The following is a 19,832-nucleotide window of genomic DNA, read 5'->3' on the forward strand; positions in this document are numbered from 1 at the left end:
AACTAATATTACTGAGTATCATTTTACCGTTATACAACCAACCAACATCGAAAGTGCAAAGTTATGCAAATACATACGAGATACAAGACGGCACAATTGAGAGCAAAAACAAACTTTTTAGTCCTTGACCAAGTTTATGATATCATTCCTCAGATGTCTGCCTATCCCATTGTTCAGAAAGTCCCATTTGCTTGGTTACATCTCATGTCGACTCAGATTGCCGTCTTGCTTCCATGAATGATTCCATCCGAGTTCAAAAAGTCTGACCGCGAGCAGAATTAGTTTGCTTAAACCGAAATCACCGTGTGGACAGATTGACAATTATCAGAATTAACGAGAAAACGCCAGTGGGCAAAATTGGTATTCTGTCATGAAACAGACAGCATAGACCTTTCTTGCTTACAATTACCAGTTTTTTTGTGAGACTGACTTGTTTTGGAGTACAATATTTATCAGACCTCTGTGATATGTAGGGTACAGACTATTTTCCAAGTCTCTACAGTAGCACGAATATAAACATTAAGCAAGTTGTGTTTTAAGCATTTTTAAAAACAACAACAAAAAACCTTTTACGACGAAACGTTGACCTTTCCTTATTTTGTATCATTGTTGTCTCCTGGCAAACTGGAGCTGGCAATCTGTTGGCCCACTCCTATCGTCCAAGTGTATGTTATTATGAAATGAAAAATAGCTAAAATTGTTCTACAATCAGTCAAATGTGTTGCCAATTTCTAAAATGTGTAAAAATATTGACATTGAAACCAGCTCCTAAAAAGGCCGAGCGTGACTTTAACTTGTTTATGAGTGTGTTATTTGCCTCCAGTTTATCAGAAACATGCACAACTTGATCACGATTACATGCTGCAAATAACTATCCATTCTCAAACCTGGTAATTGCATTGAAAGTCCCACGTATGCATGAGTAACACCCTCTTATTGCGTTAGAAGCTGTTCGCAGGCTGTTGAGCGGTCACCATTGGCTAAATCACCAAGTATTAACTAATCAGGCTCTTGTGTCTCATTCAAAGACCAGGGTATGGAACAATCTATAAAACGCGAACATAGGAGAATTGATATGTTCAAAACCAATATTTAGTTTGCCGTAATTATAAAGATCTTTCCAGCTTCATTAGAGGAAATGTTTTCGAATGGGAAGGTTGTTCAATACATTTCTTGTGCTTAATTTTCTGTGACAATGTATGAACAGCTAATTTGCAGCCGAGGTAAGGCGTTTCTTTCATTCTAAAGAGCACATTCTCCTTTTTGTCATTTTTATGCTTTAGTTACATTTTTTGCATATTTTTAAAACAAATGTAGGCTTTTTTTTCAAATAAGGAAAAGTGTCTGCAAACTCCTAAAATATTTAAATAGTTTATTCACAATACATATATACATCATATTCGTGAGTATACATATATCAATCTAAATCATATACAAGTGGAGAAAAAAGGAAAAATAAAACAATATTAAACATTAAAGAAAGTCACTAAACACGTTACAAATAAAAATATTTTTATAAATAAATATAAATTTATACAATTCTTGTATAAAAGTAGGCGAGATCGAGAGGATAGTGTGTATTATATGTTGTGTTATATGTGTATATATATTAATAACTTATAATGGTTACATATCACATTATTAGAAACGGCTGAATAAAGACATTGGCATATGAATAGTATTTGCCAACTCCTGGAACGTATAAATAGGAACGGCTCATACCGTTGGGAAATAAACTATGATAAGATTGATAAAATCTTCATAAATACGCATAAATAGCTGAAGTAGGAGATTGACCATCGGCTCCTTGTTTATTTTACTTACTCAGCATATGATGGCTTTATATTTCTGATCGTTTAGTCATGTTTGCATGCCTCTGAAATAGCTATAATAGCAGTAGCCTATACATAATTCCAGAAAGCATTCATCCACCGGATTAAACGCGTACATAAGTTTGGTATGATTTGTTTATATTTGAAATAAATCTTGGGGGGAATGCAGGTTAAGCACACAGGACTGGAAATATACAAGACCAAGCCGAAGTTATCTTCCTGGCATTTACTATTTGGTCGACGTGACATTCAGTTGAGCCCCGCTTATTGCTCATTTCCTGCAATATATTAAAATATATGCTTGGCAAAAACATTTTAAATGTTTATGATTCAGATAAACTATCGCGTGTAACTTTTGTTTTAGATTAAATCGCTTTTGTTTTGCACTTTCTTGATTACAACAACAACAATAATAATAATAATAATAATAATAATAATAATAATAATAATAATAATAATAATGATAATAATAAATACACCTTTATTTAGAGAGGATATCACTTTAAAGCTGCACTCTCACAAATTGACAATTTTTTACAACTTTTTTATTTTTTGTCTTGGAAAGAGCAAATTTTTGCGTAAAAATCTGCAAACTAATGATATAAGATTGCTGACAAAAAAATCAGATCGTAGATTTTCATATTTCGGTCAAAAATTTATGTTTTATGAATTAAAGCGTTACTAGCGGTTTAAGAAAAATGCTTAAACCATCATTTTTAAGACAAAAAAAACAAAAAACGGTTAATCTGTGAGAGTGCAGCTTTAAATTAGTTATCATGAATTAATGAAAACAAACGCATTTTTTAAATATGTATATCAAGAAACCGTGAACTGTGTAATTTACCAAAACGGTGCCGAGTGTTCCTAGCTGTGTTAAAGTTAACAACGAGATTAACAGCATCGTTGTTAACTTTTACAAGTAAAATAATAGATGTTGTACTCACATATATAAATATAAACAAGTACAGTGGAAAACGTTATTTTAAGTCTTGTTAAAAATACAGCAGATCTAAAATAAATGAACTAAAATATGCAATATTTATTTGAAAGTTAACCATGATGACATTTACAACTTTATTTACTTGTAACAAAGTTCTGAACGATAAGTCAACTATTTCACAAAATAACATAGCTTGACTAGTGTGAATGCTGGTAAAAACTACCTGCCCATTACATAAAAATTACATGTGACGTAACCTTTTAAATTATTTAGTATTGTCTGTTTTCGATTTGCATTGTTGTCAAGAGTATAATGTTTTAGAAATTTATGCGATTTCATTCAAGTGTCATATTGTTTTTGTCATCGATTTTGTATACGTTTTTGTCCTAGAATGATCACACTGTCTCTGTTTAATGTCACTGCTGTGTGTTTGATAAATAGTTTATTATACAAACCTAAAGTAGTGTTAAACATAGTTTATTATACAAACCTAAAGCAATGTTAAACATGCATTTGCTGGTAATGAATGTGAAAACTACGTCAAAAAGTCCCACATATTTAATTTCACAAGATTTTTTTTATGGTAGGATAAAAGGTGATGTATTTCGCATAACCTTACGACCATAAATTTACAGGATGATATCTAAGCTAGCATTTAATAATTGATAACGGATTTAGGTTACATGATTAATTATCAAACATACGGAATGTATTTGAGGCTGGAAATTAATACCCGTTGTAAAAAATCTTTGAACCCATATTTTTTGTGTTACGCAGTCATCAATCGAATAATCCATCTTATTGGTGTTTGTATGATAGTAAGGATTTATTACAAAACTGATCCGTTTGTTCTGCGGTAATAATCCTAAAGGCTAATCCACTCAAGTCTTATTTATTTAGTTAAGTCTGATTTCGGTAATATAAACAGATCAAATTGTTGTTTATGTACAGTTCATATATCAGCCTCTCGCATCGTTATGAAATGCGTGGTACATTCTACGGTCGTTAACTTTGTGTAAACTTATGCCTAAATTATGGCTGCTGATTTCTACTACATCGTCTTTTCGCATTTTCTAGGATAAAAAGTTCAAAGCAAAAATGCTCTTTAATAGTGGCGTGTTGATATTTATTAATTAAAAGTGGAGTTTCGCTTTTCGCCCTTTCACCGCGAATGTGCGAAAATCAAATATGACAGAATCCAGCAAACACACTAACCAAAAACAAAATATGATTATCCTTCTAGGAAAAAGAAAGAATAAGCAAGGCTCTTACAATTTATATTTATCCGTTTACTATTAAAAAAAGTTTCTTTCACGGTCAAGTATGAATGAGAGCACACCTTTTAAACTTATTGTGTTTGTTTAAATTCAAAAGCTTCGAACATTCACATTATTGTATTAAATCCACGTTTATCACGCATTGAACAGGACAGTTCGTTTCACATAACCACGATTATGCCATTTGTTCGACCGTGGACCTCTGAAGTAATTGTATCGAATTATGTGTTGCTATCATAGACGTTTTGATTGAGCTGATTGAAACGCCAGTACTAGGGTAAGGAATCACGTAACTTAAAAGGGGATCTCAAAAGAGACGATAATTTCTAAATGACTTTTTTTACAGAAACAAATATAAAAAAATTTTTTGAGACTATGCTATTATCTGCTTCTACACATGTGAAATACTTAAGATTTGCTTGTATTTTAAGGATGCAATCATTGGCCATAAGTTCAGTGTTGCATCGATCTACAAATGTCCGTGAACTTGAAATTTTGGCCAAGGATTACATCAGTAAAAAACAAGCAAATCTAAAACATTTCAAACATGACGAAGCAGATAATAACATTGTTTTGTATAGAACTATTTTCCTATTTTTATACCAAAAATATATTTAGAAATGGACGTCACTTGTTTGTTTACGCTGATTATGACCCGTGTTAACCCATGTGATAACCCTTGAAGTCACGTGATTCTTCACCCTTGTTTTACAAATGATTGGAAAATGTATTTTTTAAACCACTTGACAGTGATAAAATACAGCTCAGCCATTTACCGTAAAAAATTGGCACATTGACTGAATTCTTGTAGATCAGATACATAATCATTTTTACCTTTGAACGTAAATATTAGTTTATCATTAAACACCTATCCGAAAAACGGCTTATCAACTTTCCTGATCACACCGATAGCGCTATCATACAGGCGGAAGAAGGTATCGGCTACGAAGAGATTAAAATCCTCTAGAACAGATAGCAGGTTCTTGATTCGATAGCCAATGATAAGACCCCAGTGCCTACAGAACATATCACGCGTTGGCACGGTTGATTCTTATTGTCATAGAGTCGCTAGGGTTCTGCAGTGGGTGGTAATATTAGACAATAATGACGCCAAAAACGGATTTCGTTTCAACTGGCATCTTAGAAGAAGTTACCGCAAATAAGGACTGACGGTCTTCTCAGATGAGTTCTTTACACGAACTGAATTAATACACCAAGGTCTGCTTGGGATTGTTTTGGGGCTAAAATTGTTGGATTTTGTAATCGGTAAGTTTAATCGTAAAAGAGTGCTATTAACTTTTTATTTTATTTTATTTCTGATACATTTTAATGTATTACCAATCAACAGTTAAGGGTTAATATTTATGTTTAGGATTGTATTTAAATTGCTTTGACATTTTTATTTTATTGTCCAATACACTGCTGCAGTATAATTAAGCAGCGAATCAAGATCACATTTTAATTGCAATTTAAGTTTACAAAACATGTACAGCTACTTTTGAATGTAGGCCGTGAACGTTCCCGGAACGTGAAAATAAATGTTTACTTGATAATAAATAAAATTTACACTGTATTCAACTATTACTTTATATACCTTGTCTGGTTTACCGTTCAACAAAACATCATGGCGATTTTCTTTCTTCAAAATATGATTTATGTGTTTAATCGGAGATATCTCAATAACACAGAACATATTGAGATAGTCGAAATGATTGCGATTCCTTGGCATGCGGAAACTTATTTCATTTTCATACGCAATAGTATTTTAGCGATTTGTGGCATTTTATTTCAAGTAATATAAAGATATAGTTTGACTTATAAACCTTAAAAGTACTTACTAAATAATGCATTTATGGAAAATTTTAACTTCCGATAACACTATTGTAACCGTAGATTTAATAGCAAAAGCGCAAAAATATTAAATGATTGGTGAAAGCTAAAAAGATTTACTGTGGTCTACTATAGTCTCATTAGGTTAAAAACCCGTGTTTTCTGCTCATGTCTTTCAAATTCAACTCGGTATCCTTCATGAGAACAATTGTTGTGGAATATTGAAACAATTTTATTAATTGAGGTTAATCTTATTTGGGAGTAATAGTGCATCTTTAAATAAACACATAAATTAACCGTTACCAAATAAGCCTGCATACCACCATTATTCTAATCAAGGAAAATCAATGATAAGCGATAAAATTAATAAGTAGCACTTTTTCGTATAAAAAACATTTTGTTACCCACCACGTGTCCGTTAAAGTGGTATTCTTTAGTTCTACACTCGATAGATGCACAAATTTGCAACATTATTGTGACATGTGCAATTCAAACAAAGTAGTAATAACATATATACAAACATTTGCACCCGACCCGTTGGGTCTATTGGTCACCATATGTAATGTGTAATGTAAGTAACATAAGGTATATAACATAAATTGACTAGTAACATAACAAAGTTGGTATTACAGATACAATGTGAGTTCCAGGAGCGATAGTAAAATGATCAAATATCACATTAAGCGTACATAATAGTTCGTCTTTTCAGGTAGGCATTTACAATATATTTGGATAGTTTCCTAGAGTATGAGGACATTAGAATGGATAATTTGCTGTCTATAGCATGGTTGACTAGTTGACGTGAAATTATTTCGTTTAGGTGTAACAAACGTAGATCACTGTAGCGATTGCATTCAAAAAGAAAATGTTTCTCGTCCTCAATATGATTTTTCTGGCATAATCTGCATGTTCTCTGATCTAGTGGTTCCCCAATATAACGTCCAGTTTTCACTCTCAATGGTAAATAATGCATTATTTATTGCTAAACACATTTAATTTCAATGATAGAATCAAAAATTAAAATAAAATTTGTGTAGATAAAAAATATAAGCTTTTACAAACGGGGTTATCAATTGATACCTACATGAACAAAAATTCATAGTTGAAAAAGCGCCAATACATCATTTATTCTTTTGTATCTGTAAACATAAATCATATAATTTTGCTTTTGTTTTGATCATTTAAGTAAATAAAATCAGTATAACAATGCATTAAATAACAGATGGTGTTTGCTATTTCAAGTGCAAACCTATATTTTGCCACCACATTTGATTGCATCATATGGTGTATATAGGCCCTTGGCATAGTTTACTTTACCAGCAAAATGTGGAAGCTTCGATCACCAAGTTTATTCAATAAACCTCGCACTTCCGCATTACCATAACGAGGTCGATTCAAAGGTAATAAACTGGAATTCTTCCCCAAGAAATTCTATTGGGGCGTTTTTTATGTATTCCTCTAGGGTTTTAAAAAGAAAATATGTAAAAGATCAGGGGGATTTCATGGTGTTTTTAGAATGATACCAGCCCAACAGTTTGCTTGCCAAAGTACAGGAATAAATTAATATTGGTTCCTTTTCAAGACCTTTTTGTTATACAATATAGGATGAAATTGTCTATTACAACCAATATATTTCACGCTTGTTTTAATTCTTAACGTTCTATTTACTTACTGGTATTACATTTAGAAACGCAAAAGTTGTCTCCTTATAACTTACTTAATTCCTTTTGAAAGACTCTGCAAATAAATAGAGGAAAACTTAAATATTTACTTTAGGTGTTCAAAAGGAGAACTAGTTTGCGACCTTGAACTAAAACAATTTTTTTTTTCCTTTTAAGTAAATGCTTTTAAATTGTAAAGATGACATTTATTTGTAGTGGGGTTTTCTTTGCAGAAAAACGGGTTTTAGTGTATGCGAACATAACGTCATTTTGGATATGACGTTGTTGAAAATATGTCCTAGCCCTGTGAGTGTTAACATTTGATTGAGATGTGAGAACGGGCTAAAAATGCAAAAGCTTCACTGTTTGAAACAGTGAAATGTCAATTCTATTTCACAGATAAATCTCTACAAGCCACAGGAAAGCTTATAATATATACAGTAAATTATTGACAAACTAATTTGCAAAATAACCCCGACCGAATAACATACAAGAAAAACTCTCTGGAAATGGAAATTATTTACTTACAATAATAAAATAGGTTGTTATGGAATGATTACGAAAATTGGGCTAGCCGCAATGTTATTTGTCTTGAGGCGCTCTGACAGTAGTAATAAGACGACTTCTGGTCGTGCTAAAACAGCGGTTCACACTGTCGGAAGAACCATACCAGACACGCCGTAAAAAATCCTCCCTGTGAAAACCGCATGCATTGGTTCATAAAATGGTGATGTGTGTTCAATATGTAGCGGTACAGTGCTGTTTTATGTCGGCAATAATGTGATAAGAAACAGGGTTGCAGTAAATTGAAATCACTTGTTTTTATTCCACTGAAGGTTGGCGAACTTTCATCTTAGAAAATAAATCATTGATAGAGTTTGTAGTGTTTTAAAGGGTGTTCACAATTACTTCATCAGTTTTTTGTTCAGAAAAGGATTTGCAAAATACTTGCATGAAGTTCAATTTATTTGAGCTACTTGAAATTTAGCACTCTTTGCAATGTGCAATAATTTGAACCATATGTCTAGGTGTTCAACAGCCGATTGCATACAGATTCGAAATGTTGTCTACATATTAACTTTGGCATTTTTAATTGATTTCATTGGATGCAAGTAATTGTTGGATATATATTGGCCAATCTTTAAACGTTTTGGTTCACTTTGACCAAACCAAAGAGTTAACCAGGCCCCAATTTCTCGAAACTTCTTAAGTCCCTTATAACAGGATTAAGCGAAGCTCACCAATTTTTTTTTTCATGATTTTGTGTAATTTTTACTTCTAGAAGAGTTTTTATACTCAATAAAATAGGAATTATCCTATAACAATCACTATTAACCAATTTTCTTTAATCAAAATCCAACTTAAGTATTATTTTGACTTTATATTCAAATAGCCTCTTACGCCTATTAAGCTAAAGAAGTTCCGAGAAATTTGGACCGGGCCCTAATTTCTCGAAACTTCTTAAGTCCCTTATAACAGGATTAAGCTAAGCTCACTATTTCTGTTTTTCAATAGTTTGGGTAATAGGTACTTTTTTAGTATTTTTTTTTTTACTTTTGATAGGAATTATCTCTATGATAATCACAGTTAACCATTTTTCATTCATAAAAAATCAATTTAAGTATGTATTTTGGCTAATTAAAATAAGCTCCTTAAGCCTGTTAAGCGAAAGAAGTTTCGAGAAATTGGGATCGGGAGTTAATCAGTTTTATACAATAAGCTGCAGGCAAACACGGCCATTCTTAGGCATCATTCCATGCAACTCAAACCACGTGATTACAGGAACTGTGCAAAAACATATACCTACGCAGTGTATACATAGAAACTGCAACATACAAGCAAACAAAACACATCCACATACTAGGACAGTTCAAGGACAAAACACATCAATTTAATAATACCACAAATGACTATAAACAGTTACAAAGATAGGACATTTTTTGAGCATTTCGCGTCATTTCAATATGCAGCAGACGACCAAAAATATACGCATGCCAATATAGGATTGTTTATGCTGATGACATTTAAATGCAACAGATAACAAAATAAACACAATCAGCACGGGATAGTTTGTAAATATCACACATCAATTATACAAAATAAATTCATTAATTAAATTGATTACAAAAATGCATAGCTGTTTATTTTTTTTAACCTGTAGAAACAAAGCAATGGTCTATCTAACAAGTACACTACGGTAATATACGTTATATAAGGTTGGTATTAAACCTGAAACAATGTGTATGATGTGTTAATCTGGTCTGGACGTCCGTCCGTCTGTACGCCAACCCTATCACTCGCCCGCGCTCCCGTTAGCCTACCCGAAAGCCCACCGCCCTTTTTTATGATCGAGACAGAAAAAAAGGTGTCAGAAACACTTACTTTTGCGACATGTTTCATTTCTAAGCAATTACCTTGAGGGTTTTTGGAGGTTTAGAGGGGCAAAATATAGGTTTACACTTGAAAATGGTTTTAAAGCATTCTTATGTCTAACTCTTTTGACTTTAATGATAAAAAAAACCCCAAAAACATATGATTTATGAACTGTAAAAACAATATTAATCTTTAAGTCAATAAATTGGATTTTCAATTAATAGGTACGTGGCCACAAATTACCCAGTTAAATAACCTCCAAAATATAGCTAATATTTTGTTTTTATCTTTCTCAAATCATATGGTTTTTCTTTTTGCTTTGATCTTTATTTCAAATTTACATTTAACAAGACATGTATCCTATATGTGCCGCTTCAACCGGATTTATTCAATGTGTTGAAGAAGCAATCTTACTCCGAATTATGATTTACCACAATTAATACAATTGTCTTAATGTTCCAAAAGGATGAATAAATGTCGAAAACAATGTTTTTTTACGCTGGATACTGAGAGTTAAATTTGAAATAAAGGTGCAGAAAACACGGTATTTTTACCATTTTTATTATGAGACGATGGTTGAACATTGTAAATATTTTATTCACCAATCATTTAATAGTTTTGCGTATTCACTGTTCAGCTATTAAATACCCGGTTACAGTTCTGTTATCAGTAATTATATTTTCCATAAATGCATTATTTAGGAAGTAGTTAAAGGTTTATCACTCAAAATAAAAGTTTGTTATACATGTATATTCTTTGATTTTTAATGAGTGTCACTATAAGATATCGAGAGTTTTAACGTATAAATATTGAGTAATTTATTTATCCTTTCATTTGGTTTACTGGCGTAACTTATTCTATATTGAGCACGGTTATTTACAATTAACATATATTGCCCATAAGTATCAGCCTACCTTTAAAAAACATTAATAAACTATTTAAACTTCCCCGTATTAAGAAATGGGCCAATTAATAGCATTTACTTTGAAGAGCCCACATGTTTTTTCTTAAATATGGTATGGCGTTTTGTATAACGATAACATGAATGACGTCACAGAACAGTTGTAAATACCAATTACTGCCATATTATAAACATTACATTTGTGATGTTTGTCGTTATTCATTAATAGTGAAGTTTTTCATAAAAACAGACTGTTCACAAGAAATGCGGGGGTGAACGACTTATATTTATGTTCCAATAAAAAAATGAACAGCGAGCGTCTGTTTCGTTTATTAACTGCTGATACTGCCAATATCGTTTAGATTTGGTTGACTTCCATTCTATGTACGTGTTTTCTTGGCCGCTGAAGTGCTTGATCGACTTTTTTGAAAAAAAGTTGAAAATAGCTTCATATTGATAATTTGTGCATTAAAACAGTTAATTTATCATTGTTTTTGAAGAAAACGTATAGAAAAATGCTCTGAATAGAAAACAATTTAAGTCCGCTATGTTAATGTATGAATAAAACAACTTTGATTTTTCATTGTTTTCCAAAATACGCATTAACAATTGCTTTGAAATAGAGACAAATATTAGGCCGCTAGGCCGCCAACTTCACGCCGCTAGGCCCCTAGGCCGCTTGGCCGCTTACTTCACGCCGCCAGGCCGCTAATTTCACGTACATCATATATAGACTGCTGATACTGCCAATATCGTTTAGATTTGGTTGACTTCCATTCTATGTACGTGTTTTCTTGGCCGCTGAAGTGCTTGATCGACTTTTTTGAAAAAAAGTTGAAAATAGCTTCATATTAATAATTTGTGCATTAAAACAGTTAATTTATCATTGTTTTTGAAGAAAACGTATAGAAAAATGCTCTGAATAGAAAACAATTTAAGTCCGCTATGTTAATGTATGAATAAAACAACTTTGATTTTTCATTGTTTTCCAAAATACGCATTAACAATTGCTTTGAAATAGAGACAAATATTAGGCCGCTAGGCCGCCAACTTCACGCCGCTAGGCCCCTAGGCCGCTTGGCCGCTTACTTCACGCCGCCAGGCCGCTAATTTCACGTACATCATATATAGATGCTTTTATATAGTACTATGGAAAATACAGGGTCAATCCCAGTTATGTTATTAGTCCGTTTCCCTTTCTCGATACGGCCCTTAGGGCTATAAATCGAACATATATAGTTGATAATACCTTGTAAACTCCAGGTAGTCGCCCCTTATGGCTATAAATGGAACAAATAGATGGTAATACCTTGTAAACAGCAGGTGGACGCCCCTTATGGCTATAAATGGAATATATTGTTGAGAATACCTTGTAAAATGCAGTTAGACGCCCCTTATGACTACAAATTTATGATATAGTTGATAATACCTTGTAAAGTGCAGGTAATGAAGGGAATACACAATGTATATCTAATGATGCAGATAGCACACAACAGATATACACCCATTACGGTAATGCGATAAGGCAGAGTATGGTTAATTGGAACTATAGAAGCCAAATATGGTTATGGAATAAGGCAATGTATGGTTAACTGGAAATATGGTAGCCCTATTGGTTATGGAATAAGGCAATGTATGGTTAACTGGAACTATGGTAGCCCTAATGGTTATGTAATAAGGCAATGTATGGTTAACTGGAACTATTGTAGCCCTAATGGTTATGTAATAAGGCAATGTATGGTTAACTGGAACTATGGTAGCCCGAATGGTTATGTAATAAGGCAATGTATGGTTAACTGGAACTATGGTAGCCCTAATGGTTATGTAATAAGGCAATGCATGGTTAATTGGAACTATGGTAGCCCTAATGGTTATGTAATAAGGCAATGTATGGTTAACTGGAACTATGGTAGCCCTATTGGTTATGGAATAAGGCAATGTATGGTTAATTGGAACTATGGTAGCCCTAATGGTTATGTAATAAGGCAATGTATGGTTAACTGGAACTATGGTAGCCCTAATGGTTATGTAATAAGGCAATGTATGGTTAACTGGAACTATGGTAGCCAATTTAGTTATGAATTGAGGCAGTGTTTGGCTAATTGATACTATTGAAGCCCATTATGGTTATGAAATGAGGCAGTGTATTACTAATTGATACTATGGAAGCCCATTATGGTTATGAAATGAGGCAGAGTATTACTAGTTGATACTATGGAAGTCCATAATGGTTATGACACGAGGCAGTGTATTACTAATTGATACTATGGAAGCCCATAATGGTTACGAAACGAGGCAGTGTATTACTATTTGATACTATGGAAGTCCATTATGATTATGAAATGAGGCAGTGTATGGAAGCCCATTATGGTTATGAAATGAGGCAATGTATTGCTAATTGATACTATGGAAGCCAGTTTTTTTTAGGAAATGAGGCAGAGTATTACTAATTGATACTATGGAAGCCCATAATGGTTACGAACTGAGGCAGTTTATTGCTATTTGATACTATGGAAGCCCATTATGGTTATGAAATGAGGCAGTGAATGGTAAATTGATATTATGGAAGCGCATTATGGTTATGAATTGAGGCAGTGTATTACTAATTGATACTATGGAAGCCCATTATGGTTATGAAATAAGACAGTGAATGGTAAATTGATATTATGGAAGCCAATTATGGTTATAAGTTAAGGCAGTGAACGGCAAATTGATAATATGAAAGCACATTTCGGTTTTGAAATAAGGCATTGAATGGTTAATTGATATTATCGAACCCCATTATGGTTATGAAATAGGGTAGTGTATGGTTAATTGACACTCTAGAAGCCCGTTATCGTTATGAAATGATGCATAGATGGTTAAGTGGTGCTATGAAAGCCCATTATCGGTATATAATTGGGCAGTGTAGGTTGACTTGTACTATGGACGCACATTTTGGTTATGAATTGAGGTATGGCTTATTGATTCTATGGAAGCCCATTATGGTTATGAAATGAGACAGTGTATGGTTACCTAATAACTGGATTGGAGAACGGTTCAAATCAGTTGTCCATTGTCATCATATTCCAGCAAAAATAAATAAACACAAACTAAAACACCGAATAAATCCCATAGAAAAAACCCGTATAATTGAGGTAACGAGTTTGCACAAAACAGGAACTTCATGCTTTAAGTTGCACTATTACTCCCAATTAAGACTTAACACAGTCAAAACTATTGTTTAAGTATACCCAAAAGGATGAACAAATGTCGAATAAATGGTTCTGATGAAGGATACCCAGTTAAATTTATTAGAAATGTGCAGAAAACACGGTATTTCTACCTTATGAGGCTATAGTATATCGTAGTAAATATTTTAGCATTCACCAATCATTTATTATGTTTGCGTTTAAAGCTATTAAATACAAAGTTACAATGTAGTGAATAGTAATTATCATTTTCCATAAATGCCTTATTTAGTAAGTAGTTGAGGGTGTATCACTCAAAGTTTATGTTTTACATGTATATGCATACATTTTGAATAAGAGTGGCAATTAAAAGTTTACAACTTATCATATATGTTGGAGTAATACCATTCAAATTTGCTCATACTGAAGGCATTATATTTCTAGGATTGAAAATATAAAAGAATCGTCGCAAAGAATTAGATATTAATCATTCCGCTCAGTTACCTATATGGAAAACAGAATTAATGCGATAGCCTCGTGCTTGTCTCCGCGAAAATATATAGATAACGTTTGAATTCGACAGGACCCACATATCATTCCAAGAAATTGGAATTGTATCACACTCCTACACGAAGCCGACGGTCATAAAAATAAGTAAATTGCTTCGAGCCCTTACTTTGAAGACATTGCATTTACAAGAAATATGAGTTTTATTTACAATCATTTTGTTACATTCGATGAACGGTCTTATGGGAGTTTGGAAACAGGAAAAAACAGGTATTTGATATATTTCTGGTTTGTAGGCAGAGACTCTATATTAATGAAACATTCAGGAGACAGCTTCTATTGCACCAATAAAATTATCTTGTAGAGATATCTATAGATCTTTCGTCCCATGTGAATTTGGAACAGACACTGTTGTTCCAGGAACGTTTAGACGCCGCATCGCATGAATATTTGTTTCCAATAATTAAAAAACATACAGTCGATTATGCAATTATATACAAGATACCATCTCAATGGTAGAAAGCGTTTGACTTCAAAAACAGCAAAAGTTCTGATAACGAAATAAATCCCATTTGGCACGATTGACGAACTAAAAAACAGTCATTTCTCGGCATAAAATTGAATAAAGATTTCGTTAATTATCTATTAACAGTTATCGCTTGAATTCATCAAATGATTAAGTACATTTTGACACGCTGAAATTATCATTGACAGCAATATTCTCCCTAACGTTTCAATCAGAAAATCTGGTTGTTTTATTGTTAGTATTCTGTTACACGTTATCTGTTTTAGTGGCAATGTCGAGACCCCCTGGGGCCTGGAAAAACTGCTCTGTGCCGGAAAATAAACGTCGCGCACTATACTGATCACAGTAAATAGTTCTCGTGACGAGTTTAATTTTCGGAAGAGAGTGGATTTCCTTGACAAAGTTGTTGTATTTCATTACATTAAGTAAGTTGAATGTCTGAAAACTGTTTACGGAATTTGTTAGCGTTAGTTGCGAGTGTTTTACATGATTGTTTTTCTGAAATATAGGCCCAAACTTCCGCTCTTCTCGGTACTTAATCAGCGTCAGACATGGTTATCCAATTTGCCCCTACTTTCAATCTGCTTGTTTCTAGTCGATGCAAGTCAGGACCACAATTAATTTGGAAATCACACCAGCAAATGCAAAGCCGAAAAACACCATACATGGAGTTGAAATGGTTCTAGAAAATGAATTGATGTCCGCCTACACATGCACTTCTACGAAGAAAAGAAAAAACAAGAAAATTAACCGATTATTTTCATTACATACGGAAGCCCAACAGTATATGACGTCACACTTAAATAAGACCCCTGATTATAACACTGATTTATTGGAAACATTCCTTCGAACCTCTAGCAGCATCATAAGCAACTTGATTATAAATCTAACAAATGCGGCAATTCAAATTCAGTTTTGAATATTTATGGAAAAATTGTCATAGTCCTTCAAAAATAGACCCCACTATTTATGTCGTTTATGCTACTGTTGTTTCTGAAGAGGTTAAGGAGTTGCCTTATTCAAATGGAATAAGAAAAGCTTTGAGAGATGTGTAAAAGTGTGTTTTAAACCACGTAATTGAGTCTTGGAATAGAAGGGTCTAGGGAATCTCTATTTCGTACTAATAGAGGGGGGATATTTCATTAAGCCTGTTGTTTAATTCCCTAAAATATAACAAACTTACTGGAGATACAGTTTGATATTGAATGCTTTAAGGGCAGACACTTAGACACATACGTTACGAGAGTGTTGCTTTTAGGGCAGACAATTAGACACATAAGATACGAGAGTGTTGCTTTAAGGGCAGACACTTAGACACATAAGTTACGAGAGTGTCGCTTTTAGGGTAGACACTTAGACACATAAGTTACGAGAGTGTTGCTTTAAGGACAGACACTTAGACACATAAGTTACGAAAGTGTTGCTTTTAGGGTAGACACTTAGACATGTAAGTTACGAGAGTGTTGCTTTAAGGACAGACACTTAGACACATAAGTTACGAGAGTGTTGCTTTAAGGACAGACACTTAGACACATAATTAACGAGAGTGTTGCTTTAAGGGTAGACACTTAGACACATAAGTTACGAGAGTGTTGCTTTAAGGGTAGACACTTAGACACATAAGTTACGGGAGTGTTGCTTTAAGGACAGACACTTAGACACATAAGTTACGAGAGTGTTGCTTTAAGGGCAGACACTAAGACACATAATTAACGAGAGTGTTGCTTTAAGGGTAGACACTTAGACACATAAGTTACGAGATTGTTGCTTTAAGGACAGACACTTAGACACATAAGTTACGAGAGTGTTGCTTTAAGGGCAGACACTTAGACACATAAGTTACGAGAGTGTTGCTTTAAGGGTAGACACTTAGACACATAAGTTACGAAAGTGTTGCTTTAAGGGTAGACACTTAGACACATAAGTTACGAGAGTGTTGCTTTAAGGGCAGACACTTAGACACATAAGTTACGAGAGTGTTGCTTTAAGGGTAGACACTTAGACACATAAGTTACGAAAGTGTTGCTTTTAGGGCAGACACTTAGACACATAATTAACGAGAGTGTTGCTTTAAGGGTAGACACTTAGACACATAAGTTACGAAAGTGTTGCTTTAAGGGTAGACACTTAGACACATAAGTTACGAGAGTGTTGCTTTTAGGGCAGACACTTAGACACATAAGTTACGAGAGTGTTGCTTTAAGGGTAGACACTTAGACACATAAGTTACGAGAGTGTTGCTTTTAGGGCAGACACTTAGACACATAAGTTACGAGAGTGTTGCTTTAAGGGCAGACACTTAGACACATAAGTTACGAGAGTGTTGCTTTAAGGGCATATACTAAGGCACATGAGTTACGAGAGTGTTGCTTTAAGGGCAGACACTTAGACACATGAGTTACGAGAGTGTTGCTTTAAGGGTAGACACTTAGACACATAAGTTACGAAAGTGTTGCTTTAAGGGTAGACACTTAGACACATAAGTTACGAGAGTGTTGCTTTTAGGGCAGACACTTAGACACATAAGTTACGAGAGTGTTGCTTTAAGGGCAGAAAATTAGACACATAAGTTACGAGAGTGTTGCTTTAAGGGCAGACACTTAGACACATAAGTTACGAGAGTGTTGCTTTAAGGGCAGACACTTAGACACATAAGTTACGAGAGTGTTGCTTTAAGGACAGACACTTAGACACATAAGTTACGAGAGTGTTGCTTTAAGGGCAGACACTTAGACACATAAGTTACGAGAGTGTTGCTTTAAGGGCAGACACATAGACACATAAGTTAAAAGAGTGTTGCTTTAAGGGCAGACACTTAGACACATATGTTAAGAGAGTGTTGCTTTAAGGGCAGACACTTAGACACATAAGTTACGAGAGTGATGCTTTAAGGATAGACCCTTAGATGCATAGGCTACGACCGTGATGCTTTAGGGATAGACACTAAGATACTAAGGCTACAAGAATGTTGCTTTAAAGATACTTAGACAAATAGGCTACGAGAGTGATGCTTTAAAACAGATACTTTGACACATAGGCTACGATAGTAATGCTTTAAAAACAGATACTTCGACACATAGGCTTCGAGTATGATGCTTTAAATACAGACACTTAGACGAATAGGCTACGCTAGTGATGCTTTAAACCAGATACTTTGACACATAGGCTACGATAGTAATGCTTTAAAGACAGACACTTAGGCACAAAATTTACGAGAATCTTGCTTTAAGGGTAGGCACTTAGACACATATGCACTTAGAGTCTTGCTTTACAGACACACATTCTAAAATTTCTCCCACCTAAGGCATACAAAATATATGAAAAAAAATAAAATCTCGCATGAACTCTTGTGAGTAGTGTAAAGTGTAAAAAGTAGTTCCATACGGGAATAGTTTGCCTTTTCCCGTTGGCAAGATAAGGATTTCAAGCACGGCCAAATATTACTTATCTTGAGTATGAAAAATAACGCCATACAATTTTTTTTTTTATGCTTAGATCAACGCTTATATAGACAACAGATCCATACTAGACATTTTCAAATGTCAGATAGATTTATACTTCAAAATGAGTTTGAATAACGCTTTTACTTAGTCTGTTGATCATGGGAATCACACAGAATGCATCATTTACTGACATGAAATGCCAAACTACTAGTAAAAAGTATAAAACATGTTGTTTACACTAGTGTTCTGTTTTCGGAATTATAGTAAAAGAAAAAAAAATATTCGGTAAGATCGTAGATAATATAAAATGTGTTGTTTTTTTTCGGTCGGGAAGCCAAAAACCCAATCCGCGAACGCTTAATATATAAAGAATTGCTATGCCCTGAAGTATAACTGTATGTTAGAACTATAAAATATACAATTATTTACACACTAACGATAGTGAATTATAATCAATCAAAATAACGGCGGCGGAGGTACTTCTATTGAATTGAACGTCATCTGCAGAAACTTCCTGACGATATTACGTCTGCTGGTTGCGTGCAAAGGAATGATAAACTTCTAAACGATGTGTCAATACTGAATTTCAATGAGCGATAGAATCTCTTAAAAGTAATTTAAAATGGGATTTACTTATCTCTTCAGCTACAGAGCGTTATTGGTTGGAGTGGTTTGGATCGTTATTGTCAAGACGAACCATTTAACTTAAAGCGGCAATAAATGTAACCACTGGCGTTAAGCTGACGCCACTAAAGAAAATGTGTGCCGGAGCTTTAAAGCTGCACTCTCACAGATATGCCATTTTTACAACTTTTTTTTATTTTTTGTCTTGGAAAGAGCAATTGTTTTGCGTAAATATTTTCAAATCAATGGATAAGATTGCTGACAAAAAATCAGATCGTAGGTTTTCGTATTTCCGTTCGAAAGTAAACGTTTTATGGCTTAAACCGTTACTAACGGTTTAAGAAAAATGCATAAAACATCAATTTTTGAACTGAAATATAAAAATCTGCGATCTAGTGTTTTGTCAGCACTTTTATATAACTGGTTTCCATGGATTTTAGCAAAAATTGGCTCGTTCCAAGACAAAAAATAAAAAAAAAGTTGTCAAAACGTTCAATCTATGAGAGTGCAGCAAGTCTGACTTAACTTGCTAGTGTACCAGAAATAGTTCACTATAAAACAAAACGTAAGTTGTCCAATAATTCAGATGAACCAAAACAACTCTTTTGTCCGATTGTCCTGGAATATTACATTTTTAGAACTAATCAGTGTCATCCATTAAATAATATATTTCAGATATTTTTACACGCCAACTCAAAAATACCATTTAAAGGGACTGTACACCAGATTGGCACCAAAAAAAGTTTTT

At 33.7% G+C, this 19,832-nt stretch overlaps 1 protein-coding gene across 2 annotated transcripts in view; it reads left to right on the forward strand.

Annotated features, from left to right (window-relative positions):
- The first annotated feature begins 1,107 nt into the window (after nucleotides 1–1,107).
- LOC128211124 (G-protein coupled receptor dmsr-1-like) overlaps nucleotides 1,108–19,832 on the forward strand; it is a 33,654-nt gene continuing 14,929 nt past the window's right edge. Inside the window, exon 1 of one of the 2 annotated variants that reach the window (XM_052915547.1) lies at nucleotides 1,108–1,223. The gene's annotated coding sequence lies outside the window, so the exon portion shown is untranslated. Of the gene's footprint in view, nucleotides 1,224–5,165; nucleotides 5,316–19,832 lie in introns of those variants that run through there. The other variant, XM_052915546.1, reaches the window with a different exon arrangement.

This window comes from Mya arenaria, chromosome 12 (assembly GCF_026914265.1).
Source record: "Mya arenaria isolate MELC-2E11 chromosome 12, ASM2691426v1".
In the NCBI taxonomy this organism is placed as follows: Eukaryota; Metazoa; Mollusca; class Bivalvia; order Myida; family Myidae; genus Mya; species Mya arenaria.